The sequence below is a fragment of the Tyto alba genome, unplaced genomic scaffold (assembly GCF_018691265.1).
Source record: "Tyto alba isolate M040663 unplaced genomic scaffold, T.alba_DEE_v4.0 Super-Scaffold_15, whole genome shotgun sequence".
NCBI lineage: Eukaryota > Metazoa > Chordata > Aves > Strigiformes > Tytonidae > Tyto > Tyto alba.
Window position 1 is genome coordinate 3,645,681 of NW_024881277.1, and position 18,007 is coordinate 3,663,687.

Consider the following 18,007-nt stretch of genomic DNA (forward strand, 5'->3'; position numbering starts at 1 on the left):
AATTCTGCCTGACCAACCTGAATACCATTTACAATGAGATGATGGGCCCGTTGGATGAGGAGAGAGGTGGATGCAGTAGCCCTCAGTGAAAAGGGCTGTCTGGGACCCACACAAAGTTGAAGACAAATGCCAGTGTTCATCCTGCCACTGCGCTGGGACAACTCCAGACAAGAGGCCAGGCTGGGGACAGCAGTTCTGCAGAAAAGGTCCGGGGAGTCTGGGTGCACAATTTGGACAGGAGGGAGCAGTGTGCCCTTGGGAAGAGGCAGGCCAACCTCATCCCAGGCAGGATTAACAAAATCACAGCCAGCAGCTTAAGAGAATTCACTCTATTTCTCTATTCATGGGCCCCAGTAAGGTTGCTGTGTCCAGTGTGGGTCTCCCCATCACAAGAAAGAACTTGACATACTGTGAATAGTCCTGCAGAGGATGGAAAGATGGTTGGCGCCTGGAGCACATTGTGTGCTAGGAGAGGCTAAGTGGGCTGTTTGGTTTTGAGGGTTGGGTTTTTTGGAGAGATCCCTCAGAGCCAAGCAGTGGAGCAAGGGCTCAGGGGAGATGGTGGGATCTCAGTCAATAGAGATGTTCCAAACTCATGGGGACAAGGCCTGGTGCACTTGATCTAGCACAAGTTGTCTGAGTATGGGCTTGGAGACCAGCTTAGGCAGGAGCTATGGAACATCAGGTCTGAGGGTCAGTATGAAGCTGTTTTCTTCTTTGGTCATAACGGTGGTGGAGTTGGGTATCAGAGTTGTGCCTGTATGCACCCCCACTGCACTGATATCATTCAGAGCCCAATAAATTTTTCCTTTTAAAAGATTTTCCTTCTACCTGTGAGTGCTTGTGCAACCCTCACAGCTTCCATCCAGCAGAAATCACTTCAGGCTGCCATGGTTCCCCTTTGTACCAAGAAGAATCCTGGTGTGAGGACATCTTGAAGGGCTCACCCATGCCCCCAGCACAGTGTGAGCTCTTCTGCAGGAGTCATTCCTAGGCTGGAACTCATGCCATGGGCTGAGGACTATCACAGCCCATCTCCAAGGCCAAGCCTTGCCAGGACCGTGCAGACAGGCCAAGGCGACCAGCTCCAAGCAGAGACACACCCAGCGGGTGCCCACGCGGCTCACAGAAGGACACCCAGAGAAACCTCATCGCCCAGCACAGAGGGGCTGTGGCAGTGCCGATGGGTGGCAGTGGGCAGAGCAGGGAGGACCTCCTCAGCTGAGCTGGCCAAGTCCTGCTGCCCCACATGGCCCCACAGCCCCATGGTGCAGGCACTGCGTGGACCAGGGTGGTTGTTCAGGGTGGGGAAATGTCTGCCCAGCACAGACCCCGTGGCAGCCGTCCATGGTTCTTCCTCCAGCAGTGGCAGCCTCTCACCACCACCCTACCCTAGGTGAGCCCCACGTAGGGTTTTACAGGCAGTTATGTGTAAGGAACTGAAGGAGTAAATGCCTCAAGCATTCATCAACACAGAAAAATTTGACAAGCTTTGGCCATTGTGATCAGTCTAAGGAACACCGCCCAAGGAAGCACGGAGTGTATTGAAGGGTGCACAGCTCCACTCCCTCATGGCTGTATTGCCAAATTCCTTAGATAAGCCTCAATGAAGGGAAACAGAGTGAAACCATATGTTCAGGTTAAAGGACTGATAGGAGAGAAAGAACCAGCACCAGAAGGACCTAAGCAAAAACTGAGGAAAAAATCAATGGTGTTGGGGCGAGCACAACCACTGACTCAATTGGCAAGTGATTTGGTGCCCCCGATCCCCCTCAGCGCACACACTGAACCCATGCTCCACCTTTTCCTCATCTCTCATGGAAATGAGTTGGAGGAGAACCTGCCTCTCCTTGTCTAGTATGAACATCAGCAGAGAAAATGAACTTAAATGGCAACAGAAAACATTGCTGGGGGTGCACCTACCACTCAAGATTACCAGACCTGAGACAATGCTGGAACTTGGGGTGGTGATCCACATACTTCAACTCTCTTTCTCTCTCTCCCTTTTCCTTTTCTTCCTTTCTTTTCTTTCTTACAGGTTTATTAATAAGAGGTCACATTGCTTGCTATCCTTTTCCAAGTTTAAGTTGTTTCTACTGCAAGTAAAACATTTTAACCAGTCATTTGGTGTCATTTGACTTTAATTTAACCCAAGGGGACCACAGAACCTTTATGCTTCCCTGCATTCCCAGTCTGGCTCATAACAACCTTGGAAAGGCTCATTGCCAGTACAATATTCATTTTTGGCTACCTGGCCTCTGCCTTCAAATGCACGCTATGAGAGAGGCACACCTGTGGAGCACCTCATCTGCACAGTCAGAAGGGGTTCTGTAAGCATCAGCAATGTTGCCCTCTGGAAGAAGGCATTTCTTAACTGCCAGAAGGCACAGAGCACATTTAGGGAATATTAATACACTCAGAAACACACACCTCCATGGTTCACCTCGCTGAACTTCCTTCACCATTCTTTTAAGCAATGAACACAGAGAAATGTTCTTCCTCCTAGGGGTCCTACTAGGAGAGAGTGGAAAAGAAGGACCTTGGCCCTCCATGGTGTTGGAGAAGAGCAGAATGCACCTCATTCAAAAGAGGGAAGCAGCAATATGTTTTATTGAGGTAAAGTACTAAATTGACAGAGTTCCATAAGTGCGATGGAACTGAACAAAGTTTTGACTAGGGGCTTGATAAGGTTCAGTAAGATTGATGGTGAGGTTCACCTTACTAATTACTGCATGGAGGAAACCCACAAAGGAAAATAGAGTTAGAATTGAGTTAGAATGTTTCATATAGAGAGCAGAGATGCAAGGAGAGAGGAGGACACTGCCACTGTGTCACACTCCAAGGGGCCCCCATAACAAATCCTGTCACGTGTAAAGAGGGGTCCAGCCCAGTGAGCCAGACTGGGAGGCCCCCACATCCCAGACCGGCCATGCAGGGTTACTGGGGCCAAGTCTGGGCTTTGAACTGTTTAGGAAGACACAGTCCATGTGGGCTATGAAAATGGAAAACCAGGGCAAAATGCCAACTTGGGAAGGCCATGTGTGTCGGAACAAAGAGGAAAAGACCCAAAGGGGATCCCCAGGAAGAACCACATGGAGGAGGAGAAACAGACAATGGGCCTGTGAAATGCAAACTGCTTTTTGAGGTGTGACACCAAGAATTCAGGTGGTGGGGGGGACATCCAATTCCCCATGCTTGTGAGGGATCTCACAACTACCTGTAAGACCATTGTGGCAGGCAGGTCAGTGCTACATGTTTTGCCTTGTCCTTCGGGTGACGACCTGATCAAAAAGCTCTGTCTGACTGAGCCAGGGGTGAAGTCAGGAGTGGGCTGGGACTTGGTCACTCACCCCACAGCTCCAACCCTTCTGAAGGGCACACCAGCCCCAGGGAGCATCCCAGAGTGGGACAGCAGCCTCCTCAGTGTTCCCACTACTTGATCTGGTCCGAAGGGCATGAGGAAACAGAGTCCAGGCACTCTCTGTCTGTCCTGCATTCATGCTGCAAGTGACCCTCAGCCCTGGCTGCCTTTGTTCCCCTTCTACCTCCCCACCAGCCCTGCTGCCCAGGACAGCAGGAGACCACCTGCCCTGGGGCTCCTCGGGCAGCTTCCACATTTCTCCAGTCTCCTTTCCCCATGCCTGCTGCATTTTTGCTGGCTCACACCGAACTGCAGGGTCATGGCTTGTGGGTGTCTGGATTAATGCTTTACTCCTGGATGAGTTTCACCTTTGAGGGGTGTCTCATCTTCTGAGTGTCCATTCACTGCCTACCCCAGGGCACATAGAGAGTGTCCTTTCTTTCCTGACCCCTCCAGAATCCTTTCCACAGGGAACACTATATGCCATCAGCCCTGCTATATATGTGGCTACCTAAAAGGTAATGGAGAGCTCCTGCAGCACCTATACAGCCCCTGGACACCAGGAATAGTCTTTAAAAGCACCACTTGCTGTCCAGTAGATCTCAGAGTTGTCACAATTTTACCACCTCTAATACAGGGAGAAAAGATTGAGAAAAGACATTTTTAAAAGTCCAATTATTTGTGCTTATTTTTGGCAGCATCTTTCTTAGGACAGCCCAGCCTTCAGGCACTGCACTCAGATTACCCCTTTTATTGCTGAGATGCTATCATATCGTCTGGATTAGGTAGAGTGTTCAAGGCATTTGTGAAAGGGTCAGACACAACAGATGAAGCCTCTAGAGAAGTAGAATGAAGCCAAGCAGTTACCTCTTACGACAGTTATTACAAGGGAAATATAAATCAGAAGTCTGACCTAATCCAAGTTGCAAGTAATCTGCAGAGAAGGTGTGGCAGGTTACTGCTGGTGGAACAAGGTGCGTTGGATCAATTCCTTCACCGCATCCTTGAGCTCCCTGTTCCTCATGCTGTAGATGAAGGGGTTCAAAGTTGGAGGTACCACTGAGTACAGAACAGCCACCACCAGGTCCAGGGCTGGAGAAGAGATGGAGGGGGGCTTCAGGTAGGCAAAAAATGAAGTGCTGATGAACAGAGAGACCACGGCCATGTGAGGGAGGCACGTGGAGAAGGCTTTGTGCTGTCCCTGCTCAGAGGGGATCCTCAGCACGAGCCCTGAAGATCTGCACATAGGACAGCACAATGAAAACAAAACAAGCAAAGACGACAAATGCAATAGCCACAAGAAACCCAGTTTCCCTGAGATAACCTGAGTCTGAGCAGGAGAGCTTGAGGATCCGGGGGATTTCACAGAAGAACTGGTTCACCACTTTGCCGTGGCAGACAGATATTGAAAATGTATTGGCTGTCTGCAGCAGAGCATTGAGAAACCCACAGCCCCAAGCAACTGCTGCCATGTGGACACAAGCTCTGCTGCCCAGGAGGGTCCCATAGTGCAGGGGTTTGCAGATGGCAACGTAGCGGTCGTAGGCCATGACGGTGAGAAGAGCATACTCTCCTCCAAGGAAAAATACAAAGAAAAAGACCTGGACAGCACAACTTTGGTAGGAGATAGCCCTGGTATCCTGGAAGGAATTGGCCATGGAATTGGGGAGAGTGGTTGAGATGGAGCCCAAGTCGAGGAGGGAGAGGTTGAGGAGGAAGAAGTACATGGGGGTGTGGAGGTGGTGGTCGCAGGCGATGGCTGTGATGATGAGGCCGTTGCCCAGGAGGGCAGCCAGGTAGATGCCCAGGAAGAGCCAGAAGTGCAGGAGCTGCAGCTCCCGTCTGTCTGCAAATGCCAGGAGGAGGAACTGGGTGATGGAGCTGCTGTTGGACATGGTCTCCCTATGAACCCGGGGGCCTGTACAAGAGGGAAAAGACAGTGACAAGTGAGGGCAGACTTCTCTGTGCAAAACCAAAGCCATCCCTCAAATATTCATGCTCCCTCACCCACACTCCCCTCCCTTTTCTCCTGCTTGGCAGGACCTTTGTGCAGCTCCCTGGCTGTTGCTCTGGTTTGTGCTGGCTGGGGGTGCTGTGAACAACAGGGCCTGTGGGCTCCCAGATGTGTTGGACATGCTCTAGGCCAGGGTCTGCCTGGGAGCAGGGGGCACGTAGAGACCAGGTCTGATAGATTTTCTCAGGTGAATTCCCTCTCATCATCAAAGGGCTTGACAGCATCTCCACCCCCAATCCCAAGCAAACTTGACTGCATCAGGGTTTTTTTTGTGTTGTTTCTTTCATAGTTATTCCTTCTCACTACACCAACCCACTCCAGCCCCATCTCCTCTGGGGACTCTTCTGTGAAATCAGAAATGCTGAGCATCTCTGCTGTGCTCAGGATGAGCAGCCGCAAGTCGTGGGAGGCAAAAGGATTTGCTGTGGCTTAGCACAGGGGCAGGCGAGCTGATCTGTCCGTTTGTCTTGTTCCTGGCTGCACTGTGTCTGCCCCTTGAAATGGAGGGGGATTGCACTCCTGAGGTACCCGGAGAAGCAATCAGACCCCGCTGAGAGCAGAGGGATCCACTGCAGATCACTAAATATTTCACCCTGCCACCAGGAACCTTCACAAGGTCTCAGCACCCCACTCCTTGCCAAGGACACAGAGTTCATTTTCCCAACCAATCACCCTTTCCGTGCTTGTAGCATCTCGGTCTTTCCCCATTGAGTTTTACACACAAATGATGCAGGAGAGATTTGCTGTCTGCAGGGCGGCTCCCAGCTTGGGAGGACACCCCAAGGAGTCACCAAGTGTCCTCTTGGTGGCATCTCCTGAAGTCAGCTCAGTCCCCACCCACACGGGCTGCACGGCCCAGAGCCCCACAGCTTCTAGGAGAGCTGGGACACCGGGTTCCCAAGGACACGTCTGCATGGGAGGACCCACGAGATACACCGTAATGGCCCAGCTGGGAGAGGGCAGCAGAGAGACAGCCAGGCACTCGGGACAGCCTTCCCCTGTCCCAGCTCTGCCCGCCACCTCCCAGCCGGTGACACCGCAGGGCAGTCACCCTCAGCCCCTGTGCTGCACGGGCATGGGGCAGGAGAGATGCCCTTCACCTCTTCTTGGCGCTCAGGGGGGCGAGGAGGCTGCTGGTGGGCTGGACTCCATGGCTGTGGGGGCAGAGGCTCTGCTGGGTGGGAGAGAGAAGGGGAAAGATGTCAGTGTCACAGAAATTGGGAATGAAATCTCATTAGTGCTGGGTTTAGCACTAACGAGCAGGCGTTACTATATTTGGCTGGGGACATGAGGGAATCATTCCACCTGACATGTCCACCCTACATTACAGTAGCTTATATCCCTCTGTTACATACATATTCATCAAATTTCCTAAAACTCATGATTTATATACATAGTTATTAGGCATGCAGTTTAGGTCCCCGAGGGACTTCAGGGAGGTCATTGGTGGTCTCTAGCAGTCTGTGGTGGTGTTTGGAGAGGAGCCCTTCTTGAACATTTCCTACATAATAGAATTGGACTTCATTGGTTTATGTATGCACTTCTTATCTCCAACCTAGCTTCAGCTAGTTCATTCTTTTTCAGAGCACCTTAATCTCCAAGGACAAGGGCTTCTCATTAGGAGTCTCCCAATTTATACACAGAGCCTCTCCATTTAGGCATTCCCCACGAGGTGTTTATCACAGTTGCCTAGATGAAGGACCTCTGTGCAACAGAAAACGTGTTGCAGGTGTTTGATTGCTTAAGTTCTTAAGCTTCCCTAAACAACTGTTTTTTCATCACCCATTTTCCAATAACAGGGGAAGGGACCTGTGTTGCAGGGGATCAGTGGAGGTGCTAGTAGATCCCCTGAAACAGGATTTCTGTTAAAAATCTCACTCCCTGCCCACATCTCTGCTGCCTGGAGCTGTGCCTGCTGGCAGCCTGGTTTCTTGGTTCCCATCTCCTGCACGCACAGACCCCATCCCAGCTGCTGCGTGCTCAGCTCTGCCCTGCAGACACCTCCTGGGGCAGGGCACTGCCCAGGACCTTCTCTCTGCTTCAAAATTCAGCTAGGAATGCACAGAGAAAACCTGCTAAGCCTGCTGCTGGTGATGCTGGTGATCTGTAAGCCGTGGGGGATTGCTCTGATGCTCCCAGACTCATTCACCTCTCAGTGAAACAGATCTGCATTGTCAGTCCCTTCTCCAAACCAGTGAGAGTCATTCCCATCTCTCACTGCTCACCCAGCCAACCCAGAGCAGCAAACTGAAAGCACAGGCTCCTTCCCTTGCAGGTGAAGCCTCCCTTTTTTTCTGTCTTACAAGATTCCCCTCCAGAGCTGTCCAGGCTGTCAGCAGGAGCTGTGGGCAGCCCTGACCCACACCTCACCCCTCAACAGCACAATGACCCTGCCCTACCAGGGGTGACTGTGATGAAGGACAGCCCGGGGTGCCCCTGGCTGCACACCCAGCTTCACGCTCCTGCAGCCGTGCCCAGGAAAAGGGAGATGACATGCCCCGTCCCCCCGACTGTTCGGCAGATAATCACTGCTCCAGAGAGCATCAGCCCTGGCATGTGCCAGCTCTAGAAGGACCCTCCCAGAGACTCTACCAGTACCCACCTGCAGCCAGAGACTTACCGTGTTAGGAGCTGTGATGATTTGTCCCCCAGTGAACTCTCAGCATCCTCCCACTCCACACTGTCTTACATCCCTCTCACTTCTCTCCTCTCCCCTTGTCACCCGTGGGCAGTGCCCTCAGCCCTGCCATGCTCCACAGAGATGCTGCTCCCGGGCAGAGCTGTCTCTCTCCAGTGCTTCCCGCCTGCCATCAGCTCCTCCTGCCCCCGGAGCCCGGCCCAGCCCAAGGCACCACTTTCTCTACCCCGCTGCTCTCCCTCGAGAGATCCCTGGTGCTCGAGGGCTGACAGCTCCCGAAAGGCAGCGGGGCCACCCCTGGGGACTGTTCTCTGAAGTCAGCTGAAGTAATCACCAATGTACCTCTCCCAACAGTGGAGAGAGACTGGTTACAGCATGGTCTGGCCTGATAAAGCTGTCAATGCATCTGTCTGGAAAATGGAATTTTCCTGTCCCAAACCAAAAAAAGGATGCATAGGGAGGGATAAAGAAGCAATTTGTTTCCCCTGTGCAGGGCAGGAATTCAGCTGAGGCAATGTGGGAATCTCATCCAGAGCTGGAAGCCCTTGGGCTCACGCAGGACTCAGCTCACCCCATGCACCCCACATCTGACATGATGGAGCTGCTTTTGGCATCTTCTCACAGAAGTCACCCCTGCATGCCCCTCTCCCTGCTGCTAACAAAAAACCTCGCCATGTAAACCAAATACAGGTGCCTGGTCATCCTTCCTATGATGTGCCCTCAAATGCTCCAAGGTGTCTTTAATCTCAGTGTATGACTGCTGCTTGACATATTCAGTGTGTTTTAACCACTGAAAAATAGTTATTGTCAGCCTGGCTTGCACTTCCGACTCTTTAAAATCTTTTTCATTGGGTCTTGTGTACGTGACACAGCCTTTGAGGAAGGGAACACAGAAACAGAGGTGGACGGGATGGAAGACGACTTACCAGGTGATGAGGGTAGATGCATGTTACGGTCCTTATCATGTGTCATCAGTGCCAGTAAATGCCTCGTGGAGTCGATGTCATCAGGACTGGGTCATGGTCAGACAAACTGTGCTCCTTTTCACATATACCCCACATGGACATGTTTATCTGACCTAATCTCCAACAATTCCACAAACAAAAATAATTTCCATTTCTTAGGACAGGAAACACCCTCTTTTCAGAGAAACAATTTAAAACCCAAAGTGAAAAATACTTGTTCACAGAGAGGTCCAAAATATCTGGGTGTGACATTTAACAAGTGGGTCAATCGGAGGAGCCTCCCAGGGTGACCTTGCCAACTGAGGGTGGGGGTTTCTGCTTCTGGGGGTCTGAGAGTCCTTATGGGATGCCAGAGAGAGCACTGGGGATTGTGCCAGGCTTGCTGTGGCATGCCTAGGAAAGAACCAAAGGCAGGGAAAGGGAAGGACCAAGGTGGTTTGGGGAGAAAGAAGCATCGGAAAACAGGGGGAAAAGGGGATGAAAGGAGCTGGTCACGTGTGGCTGGTCAGTATACTGGTTTATGCACACCATAGAACTGATGACTCCAGTCTGTCCTGTCTTCTTATGAAATTCCATCCACCACAACTTTCTGGGGTGAGGAGATGTCTGCTCTTGGTACAGATAGAGGTCCAAGGGCCCATCCCTGGAGTGGGAAGCACGAGTCAAAGGGGCTCATGCACCTTCAGGGCCAGCAACTGGAGAGATCAGGCTGTGTGCATGTGTCATGTTGGTGGGTATGTCAGTGGGTGGAACCAGTAGTGTACATCAAACCAGATTAACCAGCAAGTAAGAGAGTCCTGGGAGCCAGGTATTTTGAGACCCTATGTCTGGACTAGACCCTGGTGAGCCCAGAGGATCTGTGAGTTGGTTGCTCAAGGGAGAAAGTGGCCCAAAGCAGCACCTGGAGAAAATGTGGGCTCTTGCAGTCAGGTACTGATAAGGCCACAGGTCTGGACCTGGAGGGGAGGTTGTCCTTGGTGTGAGAGAGCAGCAGGAATGCATGGAGCTCTGCCTGGGGACTGACAGTGAGTTAGCTGAGAGCTGATAGGCCAGGATCAGAGGGCAGAACAACATGGGCAGCACTGTGGGAGGATGGGTGGATTTCTGCTCCAGACCTCTTGATCAGGTAGATGAGGCCTTCTTCAGACAATTGGAAGGAGCTTCATGTCTGCAGGCCCTGGACCTCATGGCAGACTGAAACTGTCCCAGCTGCCTCTGCTGAAGAGGTGCAAGCCACCCAGGAGGATTTTGGAGCTCACTGGTGACATCTTCCTGACAAGGGTGACTGAGGAGCCAGTGAGGTGAGGTGCCCTGCAGCAGGACTTGATACTTGCAAACAAGGAAGAGCTGCTCAGGGCTGTAACAATCAAGGGTGAGAAAGTAGAGTGTAGGATGCTGAGAGAAGGGAAGAAAGCAAGGGGCAGGACGTCAGGAGAGCAGGCTTTGACCTGCTGAAGGATCTGCTTGGAAGAATCCCATGGGATACAGCCCTGAAGAGGAAAGGGTGCAGAGAGCTGTTTGATGGTTAATGATCTCCTCTTTGCACTCCAGATCAGTCCACATGAACATGCTGGAAGTCAAGAAAAGGTGTCAGGAGGATGGCATGGATGAAAAAGGAGCTCCTGACAGAAACCAAGCATGAAGAAGAAGGACAGAGGAGGTAGAAGCTGACTGCATTCCAGGCTCAGCGGTTCTGTGATGCTGTGCTGGAGAGAGTCATTTGCGTGTGCATGTGCTTGTCTGTGCATGGAGGAACTGGGGGGATGAGGGAATTCTGGATCCAGGTCCCAGACAGCTGGAGGACCTAAAACCAGCTTCTGGAGAGATCCTTATTGTTTCAGTCTCTATACAACTGCAACTACTCAGGCTTTTATTACGTGAGAGACACCACCACCATCAAGGTGAGCTATCTGCACAGAGGCACTAACAGCTGACCAAATGGAGCTTCAGCCCAAGGAAACCTGAGAAACTCTGGGATTCCAGCCAACAGAAACCTCTGGAAGTTTACAAGGAGGAGTGGCCAGTCCTGCATTAGGAGGAAGAATAATCTCCTCATTTCTCAGGGCAGGCTTGGACCTGAGTAGCTGTGCAGGGATCCTGAGGAGAAGAGCCTGGGCACTACGAGGACACCATACAAGACAGCGGTGCATGCTGGCCACAAACAAGGCCACCTGCATACAGGTCTGCACTAGGATGAGCATGGCCACCCACACTATCCTGAGACTGGATGAAGTGTGGTTTCAGAGATGGTGGAGGTTTTTCCCTAAATTGAGAAACAACATGAGAAAGGAAGAATGACACAAAATGAAGCTTTGGAAGTTGAGACTGGACATGAGGATTTTGTGTTATGTTGAATTACATCAAGAGTCTCTCCAAGTGCAGTACAATAGGCCACCCAGAAAGAGTCTGGATTAGCCAAAGCTTTGCATTCCAACCAACAGCCTGTGAAGATGGAGAGATATCAGTAAGGGTATGAAGATGGTCAAGTGAGAGCAAGGCTGGTAAGCACGGTCGATGTCCGGAGCCTTCAAGAAATCAAGTACAGGCGTAGGCCATCATAGGAGAGCCTGTGGTGGAGATGGCCAAGGGAGCTGACAAGGTTGAGAGCCCCCAGCAGAGCTGAGCTCTTTCTCCTGTTGGCTCTGGCTGTTGGCTGTGTCACCAAGGCCTACCAGGAGACACCTAATCCTTACAGCACTGGGGCCTCATGGCCCCCTTGTCTCCACCCAAGAACCTGGCAGGTGTTGAACCACAGTCCTGCCCTTGGCATTGCACATCCCCACAAAACACTGCCCTGAGAAGAGCTCTGAGCCTTCAATCACTTCTGCAACACAGGTAAAGGAGATCCCTCCCTGTCACTGTCTGGAAGCCCAGCCTGTTACTAAGAGAAGAAAAGATGTTCAGCACTGGGAGGATTTCAGTATGTGGGGGTGCCCCACACCAGAGCAGCTTGGGAAGGGCTGCAGCCCATGGGAGAGACTCCAGTTGGAGAAAGTTGGTGCCCCACACTGGAGAAGCGTAGGGAAACACTGCAGCCAGTAGGAGGGAGTCACGTCGGAAAAGGTTTGTGGAGGACTGTCTGCTGTGAGAGGGGGACCACGCTGGAGCAGGGGAACAAGTTCCAGAAGTTCCCCCCACCGAAGATGGAAGCAGTGGCAGCACTGCCTGCACCCCCCATTCCCTGCCCCTATGCCGCTGGGGGAGGAGGTAGAGATATCGGGAGCAGAGCTGAGCCCGGGAAGAAGGGAGGGGTGGGGGGAAGGTGTTCTCAAGATGGGGCAATGCTTCTCACTGTCTTATTCTGCTAAGTGTTGTTGTTAGTGTCTGTAATAAATCTATGTTCTCTTTTTCTTCTCCTAACGAGTTTGTATTTTGCCTGTGACCATTATGGGTGATTTGCCCCTCCTGGTCCTATCTTGAAGCCCAAGCCTGGCTTATTTGTCCCTTCTCATTGCTGGGAAGGAAGGGAGGAGTGAGCGGCTGTGTGGTGCCCAGATACCCTCTGAGCTCAAACCACAACTGTTGAGCAACCGGCTCTGACCTCAGAGCTGGCCCTACCTGGAACCAAAGGCAGGACGAGAGACTTCCTGAGCACAGGGCAGTCGCACCCTGCATTGTCCCAAGAGCTTATGCTGTAGAGACCCTCAGCTCCTGGTGGAGCTGAACCCTGAAAGCCTCCAGAGATGGAGATCACAGAGAGTCTCTGGGTGTCCTGCTACACTGCAGCACCAGCCTGCTAGTCAGATTTTCCTGTTGCCCAGGGTGAAGCTCTCAAGAGGCACTTTGTGGCAGTTGCCTCTGCCATACCGTCTGCCGCCAGAGAAGAGTTTGGCTCCACCATGATCTATTCAGGTAGGCATCACTTGCTTTTAGAGTGCCCTGTGCCTCTCCTTCAGCAGGCTGAAGAGGCTCCGTTCCCTCAGCCTTTCCATATATCTCATGTGCTTCAGAGCCAAAACCCCATCACGACAGACTTCCTCTGGACCTTCTCCAGTTTCTCCATCCACCCACTGAAAGGGGAAGCCCACTGATGCATATAGCATCCATCATAACTCCCATGCTCAACTCCTCAAGGCCGCTCCTCAGCCAGTCCTGTTAAAGCCTGTCCTGGAGCAAGGGGTTATTCTGCTCCTGGTGTGGACCTTCCCCCCCTTCTCCTTGCAAAACCCTTCCTCCTTGTAAATCTTCAGGAGATTTCTGTTGGACAAATAGGAAACTGTGCCAAGGTACCTAAGGACTGAAACTTCAACATTTCAGCATTTCAGGCTCATGGGCCAATCCTCAAACAAGACAACAATATGAGGAGTTGAAAGACACTACAGGTAATGAAAGAGAATTTTGTGTTTAAAGGGGTTGCCGCCCAAGGAGCAAAATGCTACAGCAGCCATGTCAGCAATACTAAAAGAGGGTACAAAAAAAGAAATGCATGGCCAATGGGGAAAGCATTAACAGTCTAGGCTATTCTTTTTGGAGGGTATTAGGATTAAGAGAAATTAATCCTAATTAATTAGGATTTAGAGAAATTAAGGATAAGGAGGCGGAGGAAAGAGGGAATGGTAACATTGAGGGGGTGGTTAATGATGGGGGAGAGCAGAATCGTCGGAGTTTGAAAGTGAAGGCACAGGAGTGAGACCCCGGTGTGATGTGCTCTGTATTCACGCCCTGCCCTGCACCTGCGTGACAGGGAACGGCCAGCCCTTGCCTCACTGCAGTGGGATGCGGGGGCTGGCCCAGGGGCACTGAATCTGTCCGCGGTGCCCAGCACGGTGCCTGTAGCACGACCAGGCTGAATGGGGGGAAGGTCCCTGCAGAGGGCCTGTGCTGTCCATGTCAGTGACACGCAGTTGTGCTGGAAAGTCCCAGTATCTCACGTAGCACTACTGGCCTGTATTTGCATATCCTGTATTTGGATATTAAACTGAGATTCATCTGCACTAAATTAGGTTAAGCACTGAAGGGATGTACATGAGAAAACTGCCATTATATTCAAAGGACAGGTGGGAAACTCAGCTAATGACAAAAGGAAGGAAAGGCTTAGATCTTCCTAGGGTACATGATTCCATTTGGTCAGATAAATATCTCTTTAGGCTGCCATGAACATACGGAGTAGGGAAACGTTCAGTCATCCTAAATGTGGGCATCTGCTGTTGGGCAAAGGAACTCACAACCAGGCTCCAGGATGCTGCCCCCAGGTGCTGCCCCATCTCTCAGAGCTGCTCTGTTAGAGCTTGCAGCTACTTGCACATATCTTGGACCACCTCGGGCACCCCAAATGTCACCAGGTATTTGTCTAAGGAGCTCACTGCTGGCCTCCATCTCCATTAATTAGCAGGGCAGATGAGACAAGCTTTTCACATCCAGGTGACTATTTTGTGCACACCTGAACTGAGGAGAGAGGAACCCCAGCTCTGCGGGTTTGTGACAGCCATGAGAGGGCTGAATCCCCTTCTAGGCCCAGGACCACAAGTCTAGAGTGAGATGCCTCAACAGACTCAGCTGAATCACTTCCTCATCAGGGGTAAAAGAAATCCCTCCTTGTCACTGTCTGCAAGTCCTGTTGGATATTAAGACAAGAAAAGATGAATCTTATACATAAGCCTATCCTGACGAGAAATGACACTGCTGGAAATAAGAGTTTCTCCCCAGCTGAGGGAGGGAACATCAGCGATTCCTTCAGCCTGGTTCACAGCAGTTCCCCTGGAGCCCCAGGGACACCCGGAGGGAGCCCAGAGGGGACAGAGAAAGTGCCGCCTTGGGCTGGTCCCCTGCTGCTGAGCTGGGCCGGGCTCCTGGGCCGGAGGGAGCTCCTGGCCACTGAGCAGTGCTTGTGAGAGACAGCTCTGCCCAGGAGCAGCTCCTCTGCAAAGCGCAGCAGGGCTGGGGGCACTGCCTGCAGGCACCAAGGGCAGAGCAGCGAGGCAGGGAGAGGTTCCAGGCAGCGTGGAGTGGGAGGATGCTGAGAGCTCACTGCAGGAAAAATCTTCACAGCCCTTGACTTGGTAAGTCTGTGGGTGCAGGGCAATGTACCTGAGAGTCCTGGAGGGTCTCTTAGAGCTGGCCCATCCCAGAGCAGATAGGATATGTCAGGATGGCTCTCAGGGTTTCTTTTGTGTGGAGAAGGACATGGTGCAGAGCAGGGCTTCCCTGCTGCACCCTCAGAGGGACAGGGCATCCCATCTCCCTTTTCCTGGGGCTGGCTGCAGGGGTGTGCAGCCGGGTGTGCAGGCAGGGGTGCCCAGGGCTGTCCTTCCCAGCAGGGTCCCTGCACCCCAGGGGGCTGTGTGCTGGGGCAGGGACCCTGCTGCCTGCCAGGGTCAGCACTCAGCCTGCCCGGGGAGCTCCCCACGGCACTGTGGGGAGAAGCTGGGAGGGGAAGGAGAGACCCCCGCCAGGGCAGGCTCCTTCTGCTGTGGAGAGAGATTGCTGTGTGTGTCAGGACTGCTCACAGCACCAGATCACCTTCAGGATATTACCTGGGGGATGTTTCAGTGGGAAGGACAAGGCAGGGGCTACCTGAAGCAAAGTCACTTTCTAGAGCCTGTGCTTTCAGTTTCCTGCTCTGATGGGGAGGCACAGAGATGTTAATGGAGATGTCATGTTTGTACAAGACACCGAGACTCCTTGAGCATTGCAGTGACAGATTAATAGGTCAGCAAGGAATTCATAAAGCCCTTCCCCACCTTCAGCCCAATGATCAGCATCAACATCATCCTCAGGGTTGATCTCAGCTATTCTTTAGGGCCTCCAAACACCAAGCTATCCTTAGACTATGCATGCTGTCAGGAGGTGTCTGCAGGGCAGAGCTGAGCACGCAGCAGGTCGGATGGGGGCTGTGGGCACTGACAGGGAGGAGACATGGGGACAGAGAAAGAGCCCCTGGTAGGGACATCTCCAGGCAGCAGAGGCATGGGCAGGGAGGGAGAGGGAGCTGTTCCCAGAAATGTTGAGGGAGGGGGGGATTCTGGCATCTCCCTGACATCCCGTGCAGTACAGAATCCTTCCCCACTCTCCTCTTCCACCCAGCACAGCTTCTGCCCCAAGGCCAAATGTTCCCAGGCTGTGTCACCCCGATGGCATCCCGACCCTTGATGAGTTTAAACCCCCCAGTACCTGTCTCTCTCCCCCTGTTCTTCCTCCCTCAGCAGCAGCATTGGGGCATGTCTCTGCATTTCCCCTCCTGTCTGTGCTGCCCTTGTTCTTGCCCTCAATCCCTCTGGGGAGGAGGGTTTCAGCTGCAGCTCAGACAATGAAAGATTGGGTCTTGCCCTGTAGATGTGTCCAGGGGAGCAAAGTGCCCCAGCCCATCTTAACCCGGAGGGCTCAGGGCAACACAGTGCTTGGGGCCAGGGAATGAGCTGGCTCTGTCTGCTCACTGCAGCTGTGGCACAGCCAACAGTCTCTCTGGGGTTGTCCTCCTGGAAGATGCTGAAGAGCCCTTCTGCATTACGAGTGAATTATAGCTGACATGAACTGTTGATTTCATACCTTTTCTGTCTCATACCCTCTGCTGTAGAGAAGGGCTGACTGCTCTGGAGCTGATGGGCCAAGGCTACTTGTCCTGGAAACTCACTCAGCCTGCACAACCCAGACATCTAGCTTGAGAGACAAACAAGGAGGGAAGTAATGTGTGTTTGGGTAGGAACAAGGGACAGAGCACTGACTAATGCATAGAGATTTGCTCAAAGAATTCTGCCCTAACTTCTCAGTGTGCTTTTCCTCCCTGGACAGGTCCTCTTGCCCTAAGGCAGCGCATGTCCAACAGCAGCTCCATTACTGAATTTCTCCTCCTGGCATTTGCAGACAGACGGGAGATGCAGCTCCTGTACTTCTGGCTCTTCCTGGGCATCTATCTGGCTGCCCTCCTGGGAAACGGCCTCATCATGACCGCCATCGCCTGCGACCACCACCTCCACACCCCCATGTACTTCTTCCTCCTCAACCTCTCCCTCCTCGACCTGGGCTCCATCTCCACCACTGTCCCTAAAGCCATGACCAGTTTGCTCTGGGACACCAGAGCCATCTCCTACCAAGGCTGTGCTGCCCAGGTCTTTTTCTTTTTTCTTCTGATGTCAGCAGAGTTTTCTCCCCTCACCATCATGGCCTACGACCGCTACGTTGCCATCTGCCAACCCCTGCACTATGGGACCCTCCTGGGCAGCAGAGCTTGTGTCCACATTGCAGCAGCTGCCTGGGGCACTGGGTTCCTCTATGCCGTGCTGCACACTGCCAACACATTCTCACTGCAATTCTGCCACGGCAATGCCATAAACCAGTTTTTCTGTGAAATCCCCCACTATTCTCAAGTTCTCCTGCTCAGGCGCCTACCTCAGGGAGGCTGGGCTTATTGTGGCTAGTATCTGTGTATTTCTGGGGTGTTTTGTTTTCATTGTGATGTCCTATGTTCAGATCTTCAGGGCTGTGCTGAGGATCCCCTCTGAGCAGGGACGGCACAAAGCCTTTTCCACGTGCCTCCCTCACCTGGCTGTGGTCTCCCTGTTCCTCAGCACTGGCATGTTTGCTTACCTGAAGCCCCCATCCATTTCTTCCCAATCACAGGATCTGGTGGTGGCTGTTCTGTATGTGGTGGTGCCCCCAGTGTTGAACCCCCTCATCTACAGCATGAGGAACAAAGAGATCAAGGTTGCCATTAGGAAAACAATTTCACAGCTGTTTCTCAATACTGATAAACTTCCCTTCTCTCTGCGCAAGTGACTCACAGGGTATCCCATTTCAGGCCTGTGGGGTTTTTTAATGTTATCATTTTCACCATTTGATTTATCATCAGTGTTTATGTTCTCATTTCCAACATCATAATGTTATCATTATAATTTTTGGTAATCTGTAGTTATTTTGTTCCTACAGAAAAGTTTAGACTCAACTCTCTTGTACTGAGATATGACTCTGCTCTGTCTCCTGGAGCCTGTATAAAGTATGTCTAACACTGGGTAAGAGCCAACGCCCCCATAGGATTTCTATAATAAAATGGGATCTCCCCAGTGCACTGCTGTAAAGTTGGGCTCTTCTTCCAA

General features: G+C 52.1%; 1 pseudogene; it reads left to right on the forward strand.

The window, feature by feature from the left end:
* Positions 1-16,729: 16,729 nt before the first annotated feature.
* LOC122152986 lies at positions 16,730-17,690 on the forward strand (annotated as a pseudogene).
* The last annotated feature ends 317 nt before the right edge of the window (positions 17,691-18,007 follow it).